Source organism: Rhinopithecus roxellana, chromosome 20 (genome assembly GCF_007565055.1).
Source record: "Rhinopithecus roxellana isolate Shanxi Qingling chromosome 20, ASM756505v1, whole genome shotgun sequence".
Taxonomy (NCBI): domain Eukaryota; kingdom Metazoa; phylum Chordata; class Mammalia; order Primates; family Cercopithecidae; genus Rhinopithecus; species Rhinopithecus roxellana.
This window is the reverse complement of record NC_044568.1, coordinates 65086456-65106037: the sequence shown is the minus strand read 5'-3', so window position 1 is coordinate 65106037 and position 19582 is coordinate 65086456. Positions and strand designations below refer to the sequence as shown.

The 19582-nt window shown below is 48.3% G+C and overlaps 1 long non-coding RNA gene across 1 annotated transcript; it reads left to right on the top strand.

Moving 5' to 3' along the window:
- Positions 1-2158: 2158 nt before the first annotated feature.
- LOC115895164 lies at positions 2159-19179 on the top strand. Its single transcript, XR_004055328.1, has 3 exons — positions 2159-2472; positions 14999-15129; positions 19085-19179. It is a non-coding gene; the product is annotated as an uncharacterized LOC115895164 (long non-coding RNA).
- Positions 19180-19582: the final 403 nt, after the last annotated feature.

Here is a 19582-nt window from a genome sequence, read left to right as displayed (position 1 = left end):
ATTGCTGATGGGATTGGAAAATGTTGCAGTCACTTTGAAAATGTTTGGAAGTTCTTCAAAATGCTTAACATAGAGTTACCATATGATTCAGTAATTCCACTCCTATGTCCAAGAGAATTAAAAATAAAGACACACAAATTGGGAGGGTAATAATTGGGAGTGGGAATACAAGAATTTTAAAATGCTTTCTGGAAATAAGAGTCCTAATTAATAGCAGTGTTGATAAATCAAGGAGTAGCATTGTAATCTCTAGGTTAATTGCTAAAAGAATATTAAACAAGTGTATAGCTTCCAAGCAAAGAGGTAAAATATTGGAATAATATATAATAATAATCCAAAAAAAGAGGGAAAAGGAAAAAAGGAACAAAGAAGAACCTGAAAAGGAAAAGCTTACTGAAATGATAGATTTGAATCCAAATATAGCAGTAATTACATTAAATGTAAGTGGTTTAAATGTTCCTATTAATCTGTAGAGATCATATAACAATTTAAAAAATCACAACTGTGTTTGAAAGATACATTAAAACATAAGGGCACAGAAAGTACGGCATAATGAAGATACTTTCTGCACAAATCGAAGAAAGTTGATGTTAATATTAGACAACATATAAAACAAAAAATATTTGAGATAAAGGTGAACATTTAATAAGTGTTCAGTTCAGGTTCAATTCATCAGGAAGCACAATAATTCTATTTTTATGTAGTTGTTATTGTAGCCTCAAAATACAAAAAGAAAAATCAACAAATTAAGACAAATTTATATCTCACAGTGACCAGCAGTTCAAATAGACAAAAAATTTATAAGGGTACAGAAGCTTTGAATAACATGATTAGAAAACTTAGAACAAGGCATACATCCACTACAGAATAAGCCCCCACCCCGCCCACACACACAGCATTTACAAACCACCATATACCTGAGCCATAAATTTCAAAGGATTTAACTGTTACAGAATGTATTATTTGACCACAATGCAATTAAGATATAAATAATAAAAACATAACTAGAATTTTTCTATTTTGGAAATTAATAAATATACTTCTAAATAACTAATAGAGAATAAACTACAAAATAATTAGAAGGTATTGTAATGAAGAATACAGAAGGATTCAGCTAGAGATAGAATCAGAGCTTGTCATTTAAGTCACACCCCATCCCCCTCTCCTGGATCTCTTGAGGCTGGGCGCTGACTGCCTGGGTCTTCCTGGCTCTTGGAAGCTGGGTCTGCAGTGAGGGTGGAGACAAGGCCTTTCTCCTAGGCGAGGAAGGTCGGGGAAAACAGATTGGAAGTGGTCTAGGAGACTGATTTTCACAGATGTTGTCAGAGGAATTGGCTCAATTTAGCTTTCAGCAGCGCTTAGTGTCCATTTGCCTACATTCACGCCAACAGTGTGTGTTTTCTCATTTGTGGAGGGTTTTGTTTTGTTTTGTTTTGTCTTGTCTTGTTTTGTCTTGTCTTTAAACCCAGGCTGGAGTGCAGTGGTGTGATGATGGCTCCCTGCCGCTTTGACCTAAGGGATCCTCCCACCACAGAGGTGCTGGGACCAGAGGCAGTTGCCACCACGTCTGGCTCTTTTTTAAAATTTATTTTTATTTTTTGTAGAAACAGGGTCCCAGTATGTTGCCCAGGCTGGTCTCTAAATTCCTGGGCTTAAGCTATTCTCCCATCTTGGCTTTCCAAAGTGTTGGGATTACAGATGTGAGCCAATGCACCTGGCCTCATTTGTGGATTTTAATTCCTGGGAGAGGGGACAATAGCCGTTCCTGTGGCTGTGATCTGAGTTTCTTTTGTTATGAGCGAGGTTGAACCATTTGCGAGTTGACATAACAATGTATTTATTATGCAGCCCTGTGGCGGGGTCCCCTGCTTCTGTACACTTGGCTTTCAGGTGATGACACATCCTTACCCTCTGGTCCCTGACAGGAACACCTACTCTTTGCCCATGGTCCAAAGTGCTTTGCTTCTAGAAGCTTCTGGCTGCTTAGAAGCTTCTGGCTGCTTCCAAGCATCTTTGCTGCCATCGTACACAACAAAACAGGTGCCCTCTCTGAGGCTCAGAACTCAGGACCTTCAGATTATGAGACTGACGTGCTGCCCACTGCGCTAAGAGGGCCTCTGATTGCTCTCTCAAAGGGCCTCAAAGGTTTCTACCTTTCGTAATAAAACGCCTGCAGCCCCTTGGGCTCACAGCGTTGCCTCTGCAAGGTCAGCCTCTGCAGGGAGCAGCCCCTGGTCTCATCCCGGGCTTGTGCGCACACCTGGGGACACGTGGGTGGGAAGGTAGCTCTTGCGGCGGCCACGGAGCCGCCTGAGCTCAGGGAACGAGCCCCGCGCAGGGAAGAAAGCTGCCTGCCGGTCCCCAGCGCAGCCTCGTGGGGACCGGGACCCGAGCCACCACAGCTCACCGAGAGGCGCTGAGATCCTGCGGTGTGTGTGGGATGCCTGGCGGGCAGACTCTGGGCACGGCCAGGTGGGGACAAGCTCCGAGGTGTGACCAGGCCGGGGTGCAGGGGAAGCGGAGGACGAGCGCTTGGGTCTGGTGCAAGCGGCGGGGATGGCGAGGACAGGCGAGCACCGGAGAGGAGGCTGCAAGGGGTGACCCCAGCAGGGGTCCTCAGTCTCCAGGGCGACAGCCGCTTGATTGGGCTGGAGATGGGCTCGCGTGGCTGCCAGGCAGGGTCCCAGGGTGGACTGAGGCTGGAGCGTGCGACGTCAGCCGCGGGTGGGCGTCAGGGGCGACCCCGGAGCGAGGGGTGGGTAGGGCCCTGGGGAGCAGGAGGGCGTGGCAGACGGGCAGGAGGGCGGAGAAGGGGTCTGGGGTATGAAATCTCCAGGCCCAGGCCCTGGAGTCGGGGTGGGGTGAGGTGGAAGCAGGGAGGGAAGGTTCCAGAAGATTCTTGGACGTGAATTCAGTCGGCAAATGGAGGGAAGAAGTCATGGTTGCCTCGGACTTGCCAATTCTTTCTTTCTCCTTCCTTCCTTCCTTTCTCCTTTCCTTTCCTTTCCTTTCCCCTTTCCTTTCCCCTTTCCTTTCCCCTTTCCTTTCCCCTTTCCTTTCCTTTCCTTCTGCATCCCGCGCTTTTCTTTTTCTCTCTTATTTTTCAAATACTCTTGCTTCCTGGTTACACATATGGGCCTCTCATTTTGAAGGGCAGCAGAGTCGCACTGCTCGCTCCGAGCAGGGCTCTCCAATTTATTGTCACATGAAAAGATGACAGGAATAAAGGGTGTGGGGAGGGATGGGCGAGTGCATGGGTGGGTGGAGGGAACTCTCCCCATCTCAAGATTCACTCCTCACTCTTTCAGGAAAGTTACTGTCACAGGGAGTCTTCACCCCATCCCATTGCCCAAAAACCATCCTGGGTAAGATGACGACGTTGAACTTGCCAGCTTACTCATTCTCTAAGCCCTTGTGGCATTTTTGCTTGTTTTCACCAGATAACCAATCATATATTTCAATACCTGATAGGACTAGTCTCTTCTACCCCCAACCCCCAACGCACACACCTGCTCTTCTGTTCGGGTTTCGGTGCTCCTTTGGGAACTGGTTTCGGGTGATTTCTTGCACAGTGGTCACTCTGATTCTTCCTTCTCTGATCTCCTAGGGCACGTGGTGACTAGCACATCCCAGGGTTTGAGAGGGTTCTCGATTGTTCTCTGTGTGTCAGTCCTGTCTTCTCCATTAGGCTGGGACCTCTGCGATCCAGTGACAGGATCTGAGCCACCCCTGGGCGGGCCACATTCCACATGCCCAGAGGTATGGGGAAAGGGGGGCTCTGGATCCCATCCCCAAGTCACCCTCTGCTGCTGTCTCCATTCCAGGTTCAGCGCAGGAGGGAGAGTGTGAAGGGAGGAAAGCACTGCCCGGAGTCTGTGTCCTGGGTGTGGTTCTCTCTGCCACTAGCCAGCCTTGAATTTGGGGCTCCCCTCCTGTTCATCTTGGAGTCATACACACACTGCCCTGGGGAGCTGATGAACAGGCAGCATCCCCAGTAAGGGTAGTTCCCAGGTGCTCTGAAAAGCTGCTCAGCCAGAGAAGCTATAGAGGGAAGGAATGTAGTTAGTTTTAGCAATCCCTTTAAACACATTTTTCAAGATGTCCCCACTCCTAACCTTGAGTGGGTTCCCCCAGCCTTTGGGGAAATATTCCACAGGGCCCTGCAAGGACAAGGCCAACCCACACTCTCCCACCCGGATGAAACAGGCCATGCGCTTCCACGGACCCGTACAGAACTTTCCTGCCATCCTCCCACTTACCCAGCCCTACTCCAGCATTCGTCGTCCACAAAACCCCTTCCTTCTGGGTTCCCTTTGCCACAGTGGCCTAAAACTAGCAGGGAATGTTCTTTCTCTGCTACTTCTTTGTGCCTTTCCTCTTTCCCTGAGCTGGCTTCTCTTTCTTAGGGGCAGAGGCTGGTATGGAGTTTTCTGAATCCCTTGCAGCATGTATGCAGGAGGAAGCTTTTGCGTATTGATTTGTGAAATGTGGAGATTGTAGACAGTTCTATGTAGGAAGCAGAGATCTGACCGTTCAGTGTTAGGGGTGGGTGTGTGAGGCTGGGCGCATGGTAAGAACAGGAGACATGGACAATGCCAGGTGCAGGGGTGGCTGTGAGATGAAGCTGGCATGATCAACAGGGAGGGGGGAAGCAGTGGAAGATCGGAAGGAGTCGGCCATTAGAGCAGCCCCAGGACTTTGGTGCGCAGGGAGGGAGGAGTGGAGGGGAGGCAGCCGGAACAGAGACCAGTGAGAAAGGCACCGGCCATGCCTTCTCTGTCTCCCCAGGCATTTCTTACTGTCTTCTTTATGCCTGAAGCCGTTCACCTTTCACACTCAGCTCAGATATGATCCCGACTGTGAGGAGACCTCACTTCTTTGGCTGACATTTGTGTGTTTGTTTTTAGACAGAGTCTTGCTCTGTTGTCCAGGCTGGAGTGCAGTGGCATGATCTCAGCTCACTGCAACCTTCGCCTCCCAGGTTCAAGTGGTTCTTGTGCCTTAGCCTCCTGAGGAGCTGGGATTACAGGCATGTGCCACCACCTCCAGCTGATTTTTGTATTTTTAGTAGAGATGGGGTTTCACCCTGTTGGTCATGCTGGTCTCGAAGTCCTGACCTCAAGTGATCTTCCCACCTTGGCCTACCAAAGTGCTGGGATTAGAGGTGGCCCCTGCGCCCGTCTTTGGCTGGCATTTGGTCCTTTCCCTGGCCTATCCCAGCTCTCTGCTCACCAGATTGTGCATCTGAGACATCCAAGAAGTCATAACTTTTGTGAGGACAGACAGTGCCATTCACTCAGGTTTTGTCTCTATTGCATCCATCCCAATGTCTCTGACATGGAAAGCCATCTCTCTCTAGGTGTTGTTTTTTTTTTTTTTTTGGTTTGAGAGACAGGCTCTCAAGCTCTGTCACCCAGGCTGGAGTGCAGCAGGGTAATCACTGTTCACGGTAGGCTTCAACTCCTGGCCTTAAGCAATCCTCACCCTTGAACTCCTGGCCTCAAGCAGTCCTCACCCTTGAACTCCTGGCCTCAAGCAATCCTCCTGCCTCAGTCTCCGGAGTAGTTGGAACTACAGGTGCACACCACCACACCTGGCTAATTAAAAACTTTTTTTTTTTTTTTTTTTTGTAGAGACAGGGGGTCTCAAAGTGCTGAGATTACAGGCATGAGCCATGGCACTCGACCCTTTCTTTCTTCTTTTTTGTTAGGGACTTCCTGGAACTTGAATCTGTAGGTCTTGAGAGAGTCAATGATTTCAGTCATGTAGTGAGAGGAAAAATTCCCTTGTGTATACGGGGCCCCTGATATGACTTCACCAACAGGGTCCTGAAGATTCCACAGTGGGGCACTAGTAAGACAGGAGTGCAATGCAGTGGCTCACGCCTGTAGTCCCAGCACTTTGGGAGACCAAGGCAGGAGGATTGCTTGAGCCCAGGAGTTTGAGACCAGCTTGGGCAACAAAGTGAAACCCCCATCTCTACAAAAAAAAAAAAAAAAAAAAAAAAAAGTTAGCTGGGTGTGGTGTCATGCACATGTAGTCTCAGCTACTTGGGAGGCTGAGGCAGGAGGATCACTTGTGCCCAGGAGTTTGAGGCAGCAGTGAGCTAAGATCATGCCACTGCACTCCTGCTTGAGTGACAGAGACCCTGTTTCAAAAAATAAAGGCTGGGCGCAGTGGCTCACACTTGTAATCCCAGCACTTTCGGAGGCCGAGGCGGGCAGATCACCTGAGGTTAGGAGTTCGAGACCAGTCTGGCCCACATGGTGAAACCCGTCTCTACTAAAAATACAAAGGAATTAGCTGGATGTGGTGGCACATGCCTGTAATCCCAGCTACTCAGGCGGCCGAGGCGGGAGAATCACTTGAATCCAGGAGGCGGAGGTTGCAGTGAGCCGAGATGGTGCCACTGCACTCTAGCCTGGGTGATAAAATAAAATAATAAAGTAAATAAAAAAGAAGAAAAAAGGAGAACCTGCTGGGGCAGATCACTAAATCCACCATCATGCAGAGTGAAGCTGCCCAGGGCCTCTGGTAGGGCTGTCTGCAATTTCTGGCCCTTCCTCCAGGGGGAAGCCTTGCATTGCATCTTACACCTCAATACATGGCCGTGGATGCAAAGGGCCCTGCGTAGGAGACCTGGACTGGCTGTGTGACCTTGAGAATGTCTCTTCCCTCTCTGGGCTTGTTTCTTCTCTATGAAATGATGGGGTCAGTCCTGGAAACAACTGTGTGCAGTTGCTGGAGTGATCTGTTCATCCCCAGGTCTGCCATGCATGGCTGTGAGTCCTTCGACAAGTATCTTAACCTCTCTGTTCCCATAAAATGGTGATCATACCTGAATCTACTTCACTGGGCTACTGAAGGGAGGTTATATTATAGAGTGGACAGAATGTGCCTAGCACGGGAAGGCAGTGGCTGATTACTGATTGTCACTGATCACTGACTTGCGGCCACTTAGAGCCGGAGGATCCCTCCTGGCCTGGCTGAGCCCTCTCTCCTCACCACCTGGTATGGAGTGGGTCCAGTTATTCTCAAGACCCTCTGCTAGGAAGTAGGAGCGGCTTCCAGGCCCGTCTGTTATATTCCCATGGTTCCCACCAGGATAACTGAGGAATGCCTGCCACTCACCCACAAAAAAGGATTTATTTACAGTGTAAAATTCATCATACATTTCTTTTCTTTGAAGTGAACATAACCTCAAGATTTTATTGTCTTCATAACAAAACAAAAGATAAATTTAGAACTGAATCACTTGGCCTTTTCTCTTCTTATCTCCTCCCAGTTCAAAATGCTTGCATGTCCTCATAGCCAGCATTGTCTTAGATCTGCAGCTGGGCTCAGCACTCAAGCCTCGGCACCATCTCCTTTGTAGTTTTAGCCTTTTTCTGGAAAATCAGCTTACAGAAATCAATGGCCTTGATATACACAAACAATACTTAGGTTAGAGGACTTAAGAAAACCCCATGTATAATAGCAACAAAGAAGATTAAATACTTAGAGATAAACTTAATAAGAAACATGCAAAATCTATAAAAGGAAAATTTTACAACACTTCTGGAAAACACAAAAGCACATGGAGTGGGAAGACATCCCTTGTTTTTGGCTATCACAACTCATTATCAAGATGCCCATTCCCTCCAAGTTGATTTATAAATTGAATGCCATTCTTATAAAAATACCAACAAGCTTTGTTTCATGGAGTTGGTAAGTTGATACTAAAGTGTCTATGGAAAATAAACATACTGGAATAGCCAGGGAAAAACTGACACAAAGTGGGGGCCTAGCCCTATGGGCTATTAAAACAAACTATAAAGCCTCTGTAATTAGAACAGTGTGGCATTGGCTACATGAACAGGCAGACAGACCAATGGAATAGGAAAGAAAGTACAGAATAGACCTAAGTACAAATGGGAATTTAGTATATGATAAAGGTGGCATGTCAAATCTCAGAGGCAGTGATGAACTTTTTATATTTATTTATTTATATTTTTTATTTATTGAGGTGGAGTCTTGCTCTGTCACCCAGGCTGGAGTGCAGTGGCGCGATCTCGGCTCACTGCAACCTCCACCTGCTGGGCTTAAGCAATTCTCATGCCTCAGCCTCCTGAGTACTCAGCCCAAGATTGCCGCTCTGCTTCCTGTCATGACGCCACTTTCCCTGTGCATACACAGCATCCTTGCCCTTCCTGTCCTGTGCCACTTTGTGGGGTTGGTGCTTGCCACACTTCTTACAGGAAGTCTGGAAGGCTTTAGGAACATGCACCACATTGCAGGAGCCCTATTGCGTGGAAAGCTATTGTTAATTTCTAAGTCATTTATGCTTACAGAGCTGATAGGAGCTAAACTAAGACATGGGTTATTCTGTAGGAGGAAACAGTTTGGAGAGTAGTCTACATAGTGGTCAAGAGTTTTTTAAAACTCCAAACCTCAGATTGTTGTCTGCATATACCCTCTTGGGGAAAAGGTAGTTCTTATTTGGAGAAAACATAGATTGTATTATCTTGAGAAGATCTAAAGGGAACCACAGAGGGAGGAAGAGGCGACACAGGAAGTCTTCCTAGTTAGGACAGTGGTCTCCCTGGTGGGGTGGACACCGTTGTCTTGGTGTGATCATAGAACTCATGGAAATGACAGGTGGCCTGTGACACCAACTTTTTAGAGGAGAAGGGTTTCTTGCATGTATTGGTGGGGCCTCAGCTGTATCTAATAGGAGGTATGCACTGCACTGGAGGTCTCAGATGGCCCTAGGAACAAGTCTTGAGGCCTCCAGTCTACACTGGGCTCCTCCAGCAAGAAGAGAAAGACCCCATGGGTTGGCTGGTTGGCGGTAGTGGGAGGAAACCTGGTGTGGGAATGAGGGTGGGGCCAAAACTGGTGATTGAGGGTGTCTTATAGGAAGTCTCTCATGACTGTTGCTTCTCAGGGCTGTTTTGAGGGACACGGTTGATTGAAGAGTCTCCCTTCCTCGGTGTGTTTACCCTGAAACGTGTCTCAAGTTGGTAGTACCTACCTGCTCTGTGGCAAGAGCTTTTTTTTTTTTTTTTTCCTGAGACGGAGTTTCGCTCGTGTGCCCCAGGCTGGAGCGCAATGGTGTGGTCTTGGCTCACTGCGACCTCTGCTTTCTGAGATCAAGCGATTCTCCTGCCTCAGCCTCCCTGGGATTACAGGCATGCATCACCACACCCTGCTAATTATATATATATATATATATATTTTTTTTTTTTTTTTTTTTTTCGAGACAGAGTCTCGCTCTGTCACCCAGGCTGGAGTGCAGTGGCCAGATCTCAGCTCACTGCAAGCTCCGCCTCCCGGGTTCATGCCATTCTCCTGCCTCAGCCTCACGAGTAGCTGGGACTACAGGCGCCGCCACCTCGCCCGGCTAGTTTTTTGTATTTTTAGTAGAGACGGGGTTTCACCGTGTTAGCCAGGATGGTCTCGATCTCCTGACCTCGTGATCCGTCTGTCTCGGCCTCCCAAAGTGCTGGGATTACAGGCTTGAACCACCGCGCCCGGCCTAATTTTATATTTTTAGTAGAGACGGGGTTTCTCCATGTTGGTCAGGCTGGTCTCGAACTCCTGACCTCTGGTGATCCTCCCACCTCGGCCTCCCAAAGTGTTGGGATTACAGGCGTGAGCCACCGCACCCGACTGGCAAGAGCTCTTTGAACATCCTGTGCCATGAAGGAGAGTTCATGGGCATTCTTGTTCAGAGTGCAACTCTGGATTGTATAAGGCCTTTCTTGTTTTTCTCATTTTAATCCAGGTCTTGGAGTTTTGGTTATTTTCTTTTGGGGGAAAGATTTTGCCACTTCCCTTCCTGTTCTTTTCGTTGCTAAGCAAACTGGTTTTGGAGATTCCGTTTGCTGACAGCCTTCATTAAGGCTCTGTGGTTTTTAGGTTGATGTTCCAGGAGAGGCTTGGTGCCACAAAGTAAGTCAATGTTACCTTTCACTGTGGCAGTTGCTCTCCCAGCCCCTGCCTCGTGGATACTCTTCTGAAATGTGTTTGGAAGGCTGCATCTCGCTTCCATTTCTTTCTCTTCCAGAGTCACCTTGCTTTGCAGGGCTGTGATTTTCTGCTCATGCTCTGCATGGCTGTGCAGATGCACGTTGATCTTTTCAGGAGAGTGTTGGCCTCATGCAGTGGATAGTCACCTTCTTTCAGCTGATTTACTGCAATGTGGTGCATGTTCCTAAAGCCTTCCAGACTTCCTGTAAGAAGTGTGGCAAGCACCAACCCCGCAAAGTGGCACAGGACAGAAGGGCAAGGATGCTGTGTATGCGCGGGGAAAGTGGCGTCATGACAGGAAGCAGAGCGGCAATCTTGGGCTGAGTACTCAGGAGGCTGAGGCATGAGAATTGCTTAAGCCCAGCAGGTGGAGGTTGCAGCGAGCCGAGATCGCGCCACTGCACTCCAGCCTGGGTGACAGAGCGAGACTCCACCTCAATAAATAAAAAATATAAACTGTTCTTCCAGATGTTGCTTGTCTGACACAACTTCTTTCTGTGTTGCCTGGAAGTAGCCTGTGCTTTTCCCCATCGTGGTTAACGAAGACTGTCAAAGTCATCTTGTCTGAAACTGCGTCTCATCACTTTACTGGCCTGCTGGCGCTTCTCATGGTGTAATGTGATCTTTTAGATGGGCGTTTTCTTGTGTCTGGCAAAAAAGGACTTGGAGGACTCTCTGAGATTGCTCATGGCATTTGATCAAGTCATTAAAGGCGGCACGTTGGTATCTCTGTGTCTCTTTTTCCTGTAGGAATTCTGAAGCCTCATATGTTCTCCCCAAGCAAGACAGAAGTTAGATCCATGTGTCTCCTTTGCATTTAAATTCTTTAAAGCTCTTCTTACCTTGGAAAGTGTTATTAAATCTCACATATGGTTTGGTAATATTTCACATTGTCTCTGTTTTCTCTTGTTATCCTGACTCCAAATTAACAAGCAGATTCCTCACTAGAACTTAATTTGATCTGTTGAAACCCAGACTCTTCCTCTGACTGATTTCTGTTTTGTACTCTGATGGCCTCAAAGAATGTCCCTGAACTTTTGATCTTTTTGTTCAGAGTCGAACAGTGTATTTAGAATGTCTCTCATTCCTTCAGATACATTTTTAGGAGTCAGTTGACAGTCTCTGGGGCAGGAAGGAAAATATACTCCTGGCCTCTCAGCTGAAGCCCAGGCACTAGGCTGGGTCTGCAAAAGCTGGGGGTGGGGTCTTTGGGGAAGCCTCTTAGATTGGTGAGGAGGATATGGTCCCCCTGTGTCTCAGGTTTGGATGGCCTCTGTTCTGGGTGCTCCCTTCCAAAAGAGAAGGCTATTCCTTGGCCTGGGGGGGCAGCAGCTGCAGGAGAGGAGTCTGAAGTGGGGGTCTCCTGTGTCCCTAGCCTTTTTCCTGGTGAGCTATAGCCTCCAGAGGGAAGTGGCAAAGGCTGTGGTCCCTGCAGCACTCCACTATGTATAGTAGCAACAAAGATGATTAAATACTTAGGGATAAACTTAGTAAGAAATGTGCAAAATCTATAAAGGGAAAATTTTTCAACACTTCTGGAAAACACAAAAGCACATGGAGTGGGAAGACATCCCTTGTTTTTGTCTATCACAACTCAACATCAAGATGCCCCTTTTCCCCCAAGTTGATTTATAAATTGAATACCATTGCTATAAAAATACCAACAAGCTTTGTTTCATGGAGTTGGTAAGTTGATACTACAGTTTCTATGGAAAATAAACATGCTGAAATAGCCAGGGAAAAATTGACACAAAATAGGGGCCTCGCCCTACGGGCTGTTAAAACAAACTATAAAGACTCTGTAATTAGAACAGTATGGCATTGATCACATGAACAGACAGACAGACCAATGGAATAGAATAGAAAGTACAGAATAGATCTAAGTACAAATGGGAATTTAGTATATGATAAAGGTGGCATGTCAAATCTCAGAGGCAATGATGGACTATTTATTTATTTATTTATTGAGATGGAGTCTCACTCTGTAGCCCATACTGGAATGCAGTGGCATGATCTCAGTTCACTGCAACTTCTGCCTCCTGGGCTTAAGCGATTCTTGTTCCACAGCCTCCCAAGTAGCTGGGATTATAGGTGTGCACCACCACCCCTGGCTAATTTTTGTATTTATTTATTTATTTATTTTGGTAGAGATGGGGTTTCCCCATGTTGGCCACGCTGGTCTCAAACTCCTGACCTCAAATGATTCACTCATCTTGGCCTCCCAGAGTGCTGGGATTACAGATATAAGCCACGTGTCTGGCCCAGACTTTTTAATAAATGGTACTGGGATAATGGGGTAGTCTTTTTTTCTTTTAAAAAAAGATAAAATTAGATCTATTGTTCAGAGAATATATAAGAATGAACTCAAATGGATCCTGAATTTAAATGTAAAAAATGAAAACTTGTAAGTACTTGGGGGAAAAAGTCCATGGGTGAGTTCCTCTTAACCTCAGTGTAAGGAAAGGATTTGAAAGCATCACTCAGAATCCAGAAGCAATGACATAAAATTCTGGCAAATTGGACATGGCAATAAAATAAAATAAAATAAACCCAAACCACAGAACACCAAAGTAACTGAAAAATTGAGAGAAAATATTTGTAACACATACCACAGACAAAGGGCTAATGTCCCTAATATATACAGAACTCTTAAAAATTGAGGGACAGAGGATGAAATATTCAACAGAAAAATGAGAAAAGACTTGGACAATTCACACACACATTAAAATTGTCCTCAAACATATGCCAGTTACTGGGACAGTACTGTGGGGACAAAAATACGTAGACACAGTTCCCTCCCCCAAGGAGTTTCCAGTTCATTGGGAAAGTCACACACTGGAAACTAGCTTGAATAGGGGCAAAGTATGGTTAAATTTCAAGGGGTAGGCTGGGCGCAGTGGCTCATGCCTATAATCCAAGCACTTTAGAAACTGAACCAGGAAGATCGCTTGAGCCCAGGAGTTTGAGACCAGCCTGGGCAACATGATAAGACTGCATCTGTACAAAAAATTTAAAAACTAGCCAGGTGTGTGGTGCACGTCTCTAGTTCCAGCTGCTTGGTGGGGGTGAGGTGGGAGGATCACTTGAGCCAGGGAGGTTGAGGCTGCGGCAAGCCATGATCATGCCACTGCACTCCAGCCTGGATGACAGAGGGAGACCCTGTCTCAAAAAATAAATAGGCCAGGTGTGGTGGCTCACACCTGCAATCCCAGCACTTTGGGAGGCTGAGGCAGGCAGATCACAAGGTCAGGAGATCGAGACCATCCTGGCTAACACAGTGAAAGCCCGTCTCTACTAAAAAAAGAAAAAAATTGGCCGGGTGCGGTGGCTCAAGCCTGTAATCCCAGCACTTTGGGAGGCCGAGACTGGGCGGATCACGAGGTCAGGAGATCGAGACCATCCTGGCTAACATGGTGAAACCCTGTCTCTACTAAAAAAATACAAAAAAAAACCTAGCCGGGCGAGGTAGCAGGCGCCTGTAGTCCCAGCTACTCGGGAGGCTGAGGCAGGAGAATGGCGTGAACCCAGGAGGCGGAGCTTGCAGTGAGCTGAGATCCGGCCACTGCTCTCCAGCCTGGGCGACAGACTGAGACTCCGTCTCAAAAAAAAAAAAAAAAAAAAAAAAAAAAAAAAAATTAGGCGTGGTGGAGGGCACCTCTAGTCCCAGCTACTTGGGAGGGTGAGGCAGGAGAATGGCATGAACCTGGGAGATGGAGCTTGCAGTGAGCAGAGATCACGCCACTGCACTCCAGCCTGGGCGACAGAGCGAGACTCTGACTCAAAATAAATAAATAAATACAATAAAAAATAAATAAAATAAATGGGTGGGGTTGGATTTCACCTGAGCCTGCTGGAGGGCCGGGAGGAGCAGTTGGTGGGGTGGAATGTGGGGAAGTGAACAATCTAAGAGGCAGTTGGAAGTGGCTCTGAGCAGAGAGGACCATTGAGGGATGAGGCAGCTGATGGAGAGGGATGGGTCAAGGGATGGAGGGTAGCACTGTGAGCTGAAATATGTGAATTGGGAGGGGATGCTGGCTAGAGAAGAGGTAAGTCCAGCACTTACTGTGCTTGGGGCTATGAGAGGCACCTGAGGACAGATTCCTGCCCTCCAGGATCCCACAGTCTTGGGTGAAAACCAGCAAGGCCTTGAGGAACTAGACTTCCGGAGAGAATGAACTTAGTACTCTAGTGGAGGGACCAAGGGCAAGCTGCCCAAGGCTCAGACTAGAGTTGGGGCTGGTTGGGTTTCAGGGGAAGACAGACATCCATGTGGATTTAGCCCACTGGTCTCTGGACATGTGGCTGTGTTGGTCAAAGGAGAAGACCAAGGCTCAGAACAAAGACTTGAGATTTGCTCCCACAAGTGTCAGAGAAGGAGTTATGGAGGGAGAGCATGGCCTGAGGGTCATGGAGCAGCTGGCAAGAGTCTTGGGCAGTCTCACATTGGAGGCCACGAGAAAGAGTAGTTAGGAGAGGGGTGCTTGAGCCAATAATCAGATTCAAGTCCCTGTTATGCTCATGTGCCAGCTCTGCCCTTGAGTTTTCTCATCTTTAAATTGGGGAATAGGGCCGGGTGCGGTGGCTCACAGCTATAATCCCAGTATTTTGGGAGGCTAAGGCGGGCGGATCACGAGGTCAGGAGTTTGAGACCAGCCTGGCCAATGTGGTGAAACCCTGTCTCTGCTAAAAATACAAAAATTAGCCAGGTGTGGTGGCAGACACCTGTAATCCCAGCTACTTGGGAGGCTGAGGCAGGAGAATCGCTTGAAACCAGAAGGTGGAGAGGTTGCAGTGAGCCAAGATCACACCACTGCACTCCAGCCTGGGTAACAAGAGCAAAACTCTATTCCAAAAAAAAAAAAAAAAAAAAAAAAAATGGGGAATGAATCAAACCCATGTCAAGGCATGACTGTAGGACCAAATGAGTTCACATGTGCAAAGTGTTTTAATATGGTCAAAGCACTCAATAAATGCTGCTGTTAATTAGGAGGCAAGAAGAGATTGAAGGAAAAACTCAAGGGGCTCCAGAGAATACTACGATGGTGCAAAGTCACGGAAGCCCTGGGAAGAACAGGTAGAATGGAGTCGCTATGACATTGAGCCTCATCTAGATGCCAGGTAGGTAACACGCATTATCACAGGTGAGTCTCACTGTAATCTCACGGGGGAATGTCTATGGTCATCCCCACCCCACAGTGTAACAAGCTCAAGGTCCCAAGAGTATGACCTACTTTCCCTGTTCTGAACCTTAAGGTTTATTGATTTATTAATTATTTTACTTTTTTTGAGATGAGGTCTTGCTCTGTCACACAGCCCAAAGTGCAGTGGTGCGATCCTGACTTACTGCAACCTCTACCTTCCAGGCTCAAGCAATCTTCCCATCTCAGCCCCCCAAGTATCTGTGAGTACAGGCATGTGCCTCCACACTCGGATATATATATATACATATATATATCCTTTTTTTTTTTTTTTTTTTTTTGGAGATAGGGTTTCACTAGGTTGCCCAGGCTGGTCTCAAACCCCTGGTCTCAAGTGATCCACCTGCCTTGGCCTCCCAAAGTGTTGGGATTCCAGGCATGAACCACTGTGCCCGGCCTGAACCTTAAGAATGAAATCGTCCTTGGGTTACAGGCTGGTCTCCCTTAGAGATGGTCATTTGCAGGGTACCTTCCAGGGGCTAATGCTCTGGCAAATGCTGGTGACCTTGAGATGAATGAGCCTTGATCCATGTACTCAGTGAGCTTCAGGATGAGGGTTCCTATAGCCTCTCTCTTCATTTCATCATCTCCAACACCTGACAGGACTGATGCTGGAAGGTCTTTCCCAGGCCCAGATTCCTCTCCTGGCTCAAACACTTTCCTCTGTGGTCTCCAGCCCAGGGTCTGAATTCACTCTACCTGGCCAAGTGCTCTGCCTGCTTTTAGGGTCTGGTCTGTGCCCTGAGCCCCTGTCCCATCCCAGCTTTATCTCTCACAACTGCCCAGCCCTTACCTATACCCTGGTCATGTGGATCCTTTCCTGAATATCAATACCCTTCATTCATCTTGGTCTTTTGGTCTGAAATGCAGCCCTTCCCTCCACTAGCTCCTGAAACCTAACCCACCCTCCTCCTGCACCGCCTGGACTGCAGGAAGCCTTCCTGGCTACGTATGCAAACTAGTCTTTTTCTCCCTCTTCTGTTTTCCTAGATTTAGAGATGGTTCTAGTACGTGACTCAAGATAAGAGGTTGTGTTTGGCTGATACCACGTGTGTCTGTCCGGAGCTAGATATGAGGATAGAAGCTCCTTGAGCCAGGGATGGTATCTTAGCTATCCCTGGGATCCCCATGGGACATGTGCTAACAGGGAAATTCAAAGACCCCACCAAACTCCTGCCACCATTTCCTGCCCTCTTGTGCCCAGGCCCACCTCTGAGTTGGAGGAGCAGGGTGCTGTGGGAAAAGGTGCAGTGGAGTCAGGGTCTTCAGGTCTGTGTCATCCCACTGAATACATGGCCAATGACCTTGGGCAAAGGGACACCTCCCCTTGGGGCTTTAATCTCTGTATCCACAGACTGTACATATGGCATTGGACCAGGACCTCCCTAGTGCCTTTTTGGTAACGAGGATCATAAGTTTCTTAGACTTTTAATATGCACATGAATTCCCTGGAGAATCTGTTAAATTGCAGATTCTGACTCTGTAGGTTTGGGGCAGGTCCTCATTTCTAACAAGCTCCCAGGTGACCTTGATGCTGGTGGTCCCTAAGCCACGCTTTGCATTAACAAGGGTCTAGCCCAGTGGTCCTCAGCCCTAGCCCGAGAGAAGAATGGCCTGAGAGGTCGCTCCTTCCCTCCTCCACTCCCTTCTCCATTTTAAATTAAAGTTTCCCTTGGGAGACTGTAAAAAGATGTTAGGATGGCACCCCAGGGACATTAGCCCAGCATTTGTAGGGGTGGGAACTTGGCATCGGTAGTGTTTAAAGCTCCCCAGGTGAATCCAGTTTGCAGCCGGGACTGGGAACTGCTCTACCTCGCGGGTGAACTTGAGCAAATGGTTTTCAAGCGAAGTTGTTTGTCTCTGCTGCCCCCTTGTGGCCACCTTGTTCACTCACAGAGCGCAAGCCCCATTCCCAAGAGAGACGGGAATCGCAGAACAATTAGGAAAATAATGTCGCTGCCATTGGTGGACGGGCTTCCCTGAGACCCCAGCACTCACCCTGATATGGGTGGGCTCCTCCTCTGCCGTGATGCTGAAGACGATTCCTTAAACAAGGGCCTCACTCCCAGTGTCCTGGGGGTAGCCCACATGAGTAGGAAAAACTCTGGGTGGGCCAGGAACTGGGAACAGCAGGGGGCCCTGTAGTCGGCAGCTGAGATAGAGGTTGGAGAGAGCGGGTCCAGGAGAAACTTCCTAGGAGAAGGTGTGCCCTGAACCCAGCGCCAACCCAACTCTCCTGGGCGGCAGCCACAAGAAATCTTAGATGCAGACGTGAGGTTTGGGTTGCTTGGCAGTCAGCCAGCAGGGGGCCCTCTGGCGCCACGTAGAGTTCCCAGGTCGGGTCTCCCAGTCTTCGTCCTCTTGACTGGGAACTGTCCACCCCGGTGCAGGATGGCCCAGATGCAATGGAGCAGCTCAGAGCCCCAGGGCTTGACTGTCCGCAGCTGGCTGGCTTCCCTCTGTGCTAGGTGCAGAGTCAAGGACATATCCATGCACACAGCCTGCTGTCAGTGGGATGAGGAGTAGGAAGGTTCTGTTGCTGCTGCCCATTCAGAAATGCAAAATCGCCCAGTACCTTGAGCACAGGTCTAGTCCCTACCGTGTCCTGCCTGGCTGTGTGATCTTGACACATTCATCTTCCCTTTGTGGGCCCACTTCTCCCTCATCCAGTGCATCCCCCAAGCCATCCTGGGCTGTGGTGCTGCTCTCCAGACAACAGGGAGTTGGACTCATGGTTTTGGGGGCTCACATTGCTCTTAGGGGGCCAGAGTCAAGGGAATCACCTTTTTATTCTTTTTGCCTTCTGCTGTAGGGCCTGGTTCTGGGCTGGACTTTTCCCATCCTCTTCCTGAAAGCCACCCTTGTTCAATCATGGGGACAAGATCCAGTCCAGGAAAGGAGCTAGTACCCTCCTAAGAGATGAACCTGAATAGGGCCCAGCTGTGGACAGGAAGATCTCTTTTCCAGTCAGGCGCGATGCTTCATGCCTGTAATCCCAGCACTTTGGGAGGCTGAGGTGGGAGGATCACTTGAGGTCAGGAGTTCAAGATCAGCCTGGCCAACATGGTGAAACTCCGTCTCTACTAAAAATACAAAAAATTAGCTGGATGTGGTGACGCACGCCTATAATCCCAGCTACTTGGGAGGCTGAGGCAGGAGAATCACTTGAGCCTGTGGGAGGTGGAGGTTGCAGTGAGCCAAGATTGCGCCTGGGTGTTAGAGTGAGATTCAGTCTCAAAATAAAATAAAATAAAATAATAAAATAAAATCACCAAATCCCTTTTCTGTTCGTTGTCAAACACACTAGACATCAGGACACAGTGGTCCTGGCTATATGACTGACTTGTAAGAGTGAGAAATATCCAGAGACAGAATGCACATTAGAGTTGAATGGGGTTTGTCCTGGGAAAAGAGGGGACCCAAAAGAACAGCATGAGGGTGGGGAGCTTAGCTATAAAATAATGTTTTGGCTGGGCATTGTGGCTCATGCCTGTAATCCCAGCACACATGCACCTCTGAATGCAGTCTGGGTGAATGCAGTTTCTTGAGTGTCAGAGGCTTCCGACAGAGTTGCAGGTGTTGTATTGCGTGGTTTGCAACAGCAATCAGACCAAAAGGGTGACTCCTAGCATGTGAAGACAGAGGATAAGCTTCCTGGGCTCAAATTCCTGAGCTGGGAGTCAGTTCCAGGCCATAGTGTCCAGCCAGAGGAGGACAGCAAGCTCGACTCCTGTGTGATCACTAGCTCACCTGGTCTAAATGTAGCCTCTTGCTATGAAACAAAGGCAGAGAGAGACTGAAGGAACTGGAAAGAGGTTCAGTGGAGGAAAAATAAGGCAACCTCAGGGATTCACTTTTACTCTCATTTCATTAAGTTCCAGATATTGGCAGACTGCTGGCCTCCCGAGGAGCACAGGAAGGGGCCTGACAGACTGGTGATCCTGGTTGGAGATGAAGAGGGGCTGATTAAGAGGAGCTGACCAAGTTCCGGAGGTTTCCTACCCGGGAGTGGTGAGCCTGTCAGAGCTGCACCTGGGCCTATCTGTACCTAGGAGAGAGTCAGGGCGTGGTTGGCTTCCTGCAAACACCTGGGGCTCGAGGAGTGCACTGCCTCTGTTCCACGCCTGATGTCGTCCACATCCACACCCACGCATCTGGCCAGGAGAGTGACTGTCACTGATGAGGTCAGTGTGATAGTACCTCTGATGGTTTCTCTGAGCTCAACCTTTGCACTTCACCTGTGTGGGCCAGATGGAAAGCCAGGGTGGAGATGGAGCATCCTGGGTCAGCTGGGATCCCACTGTGCGATTCCATGCCACAGGGTGTCAGAACCTGGAGTGCTGGTGGTGGCCAGGGAAGGGGTGGGGTGGCAT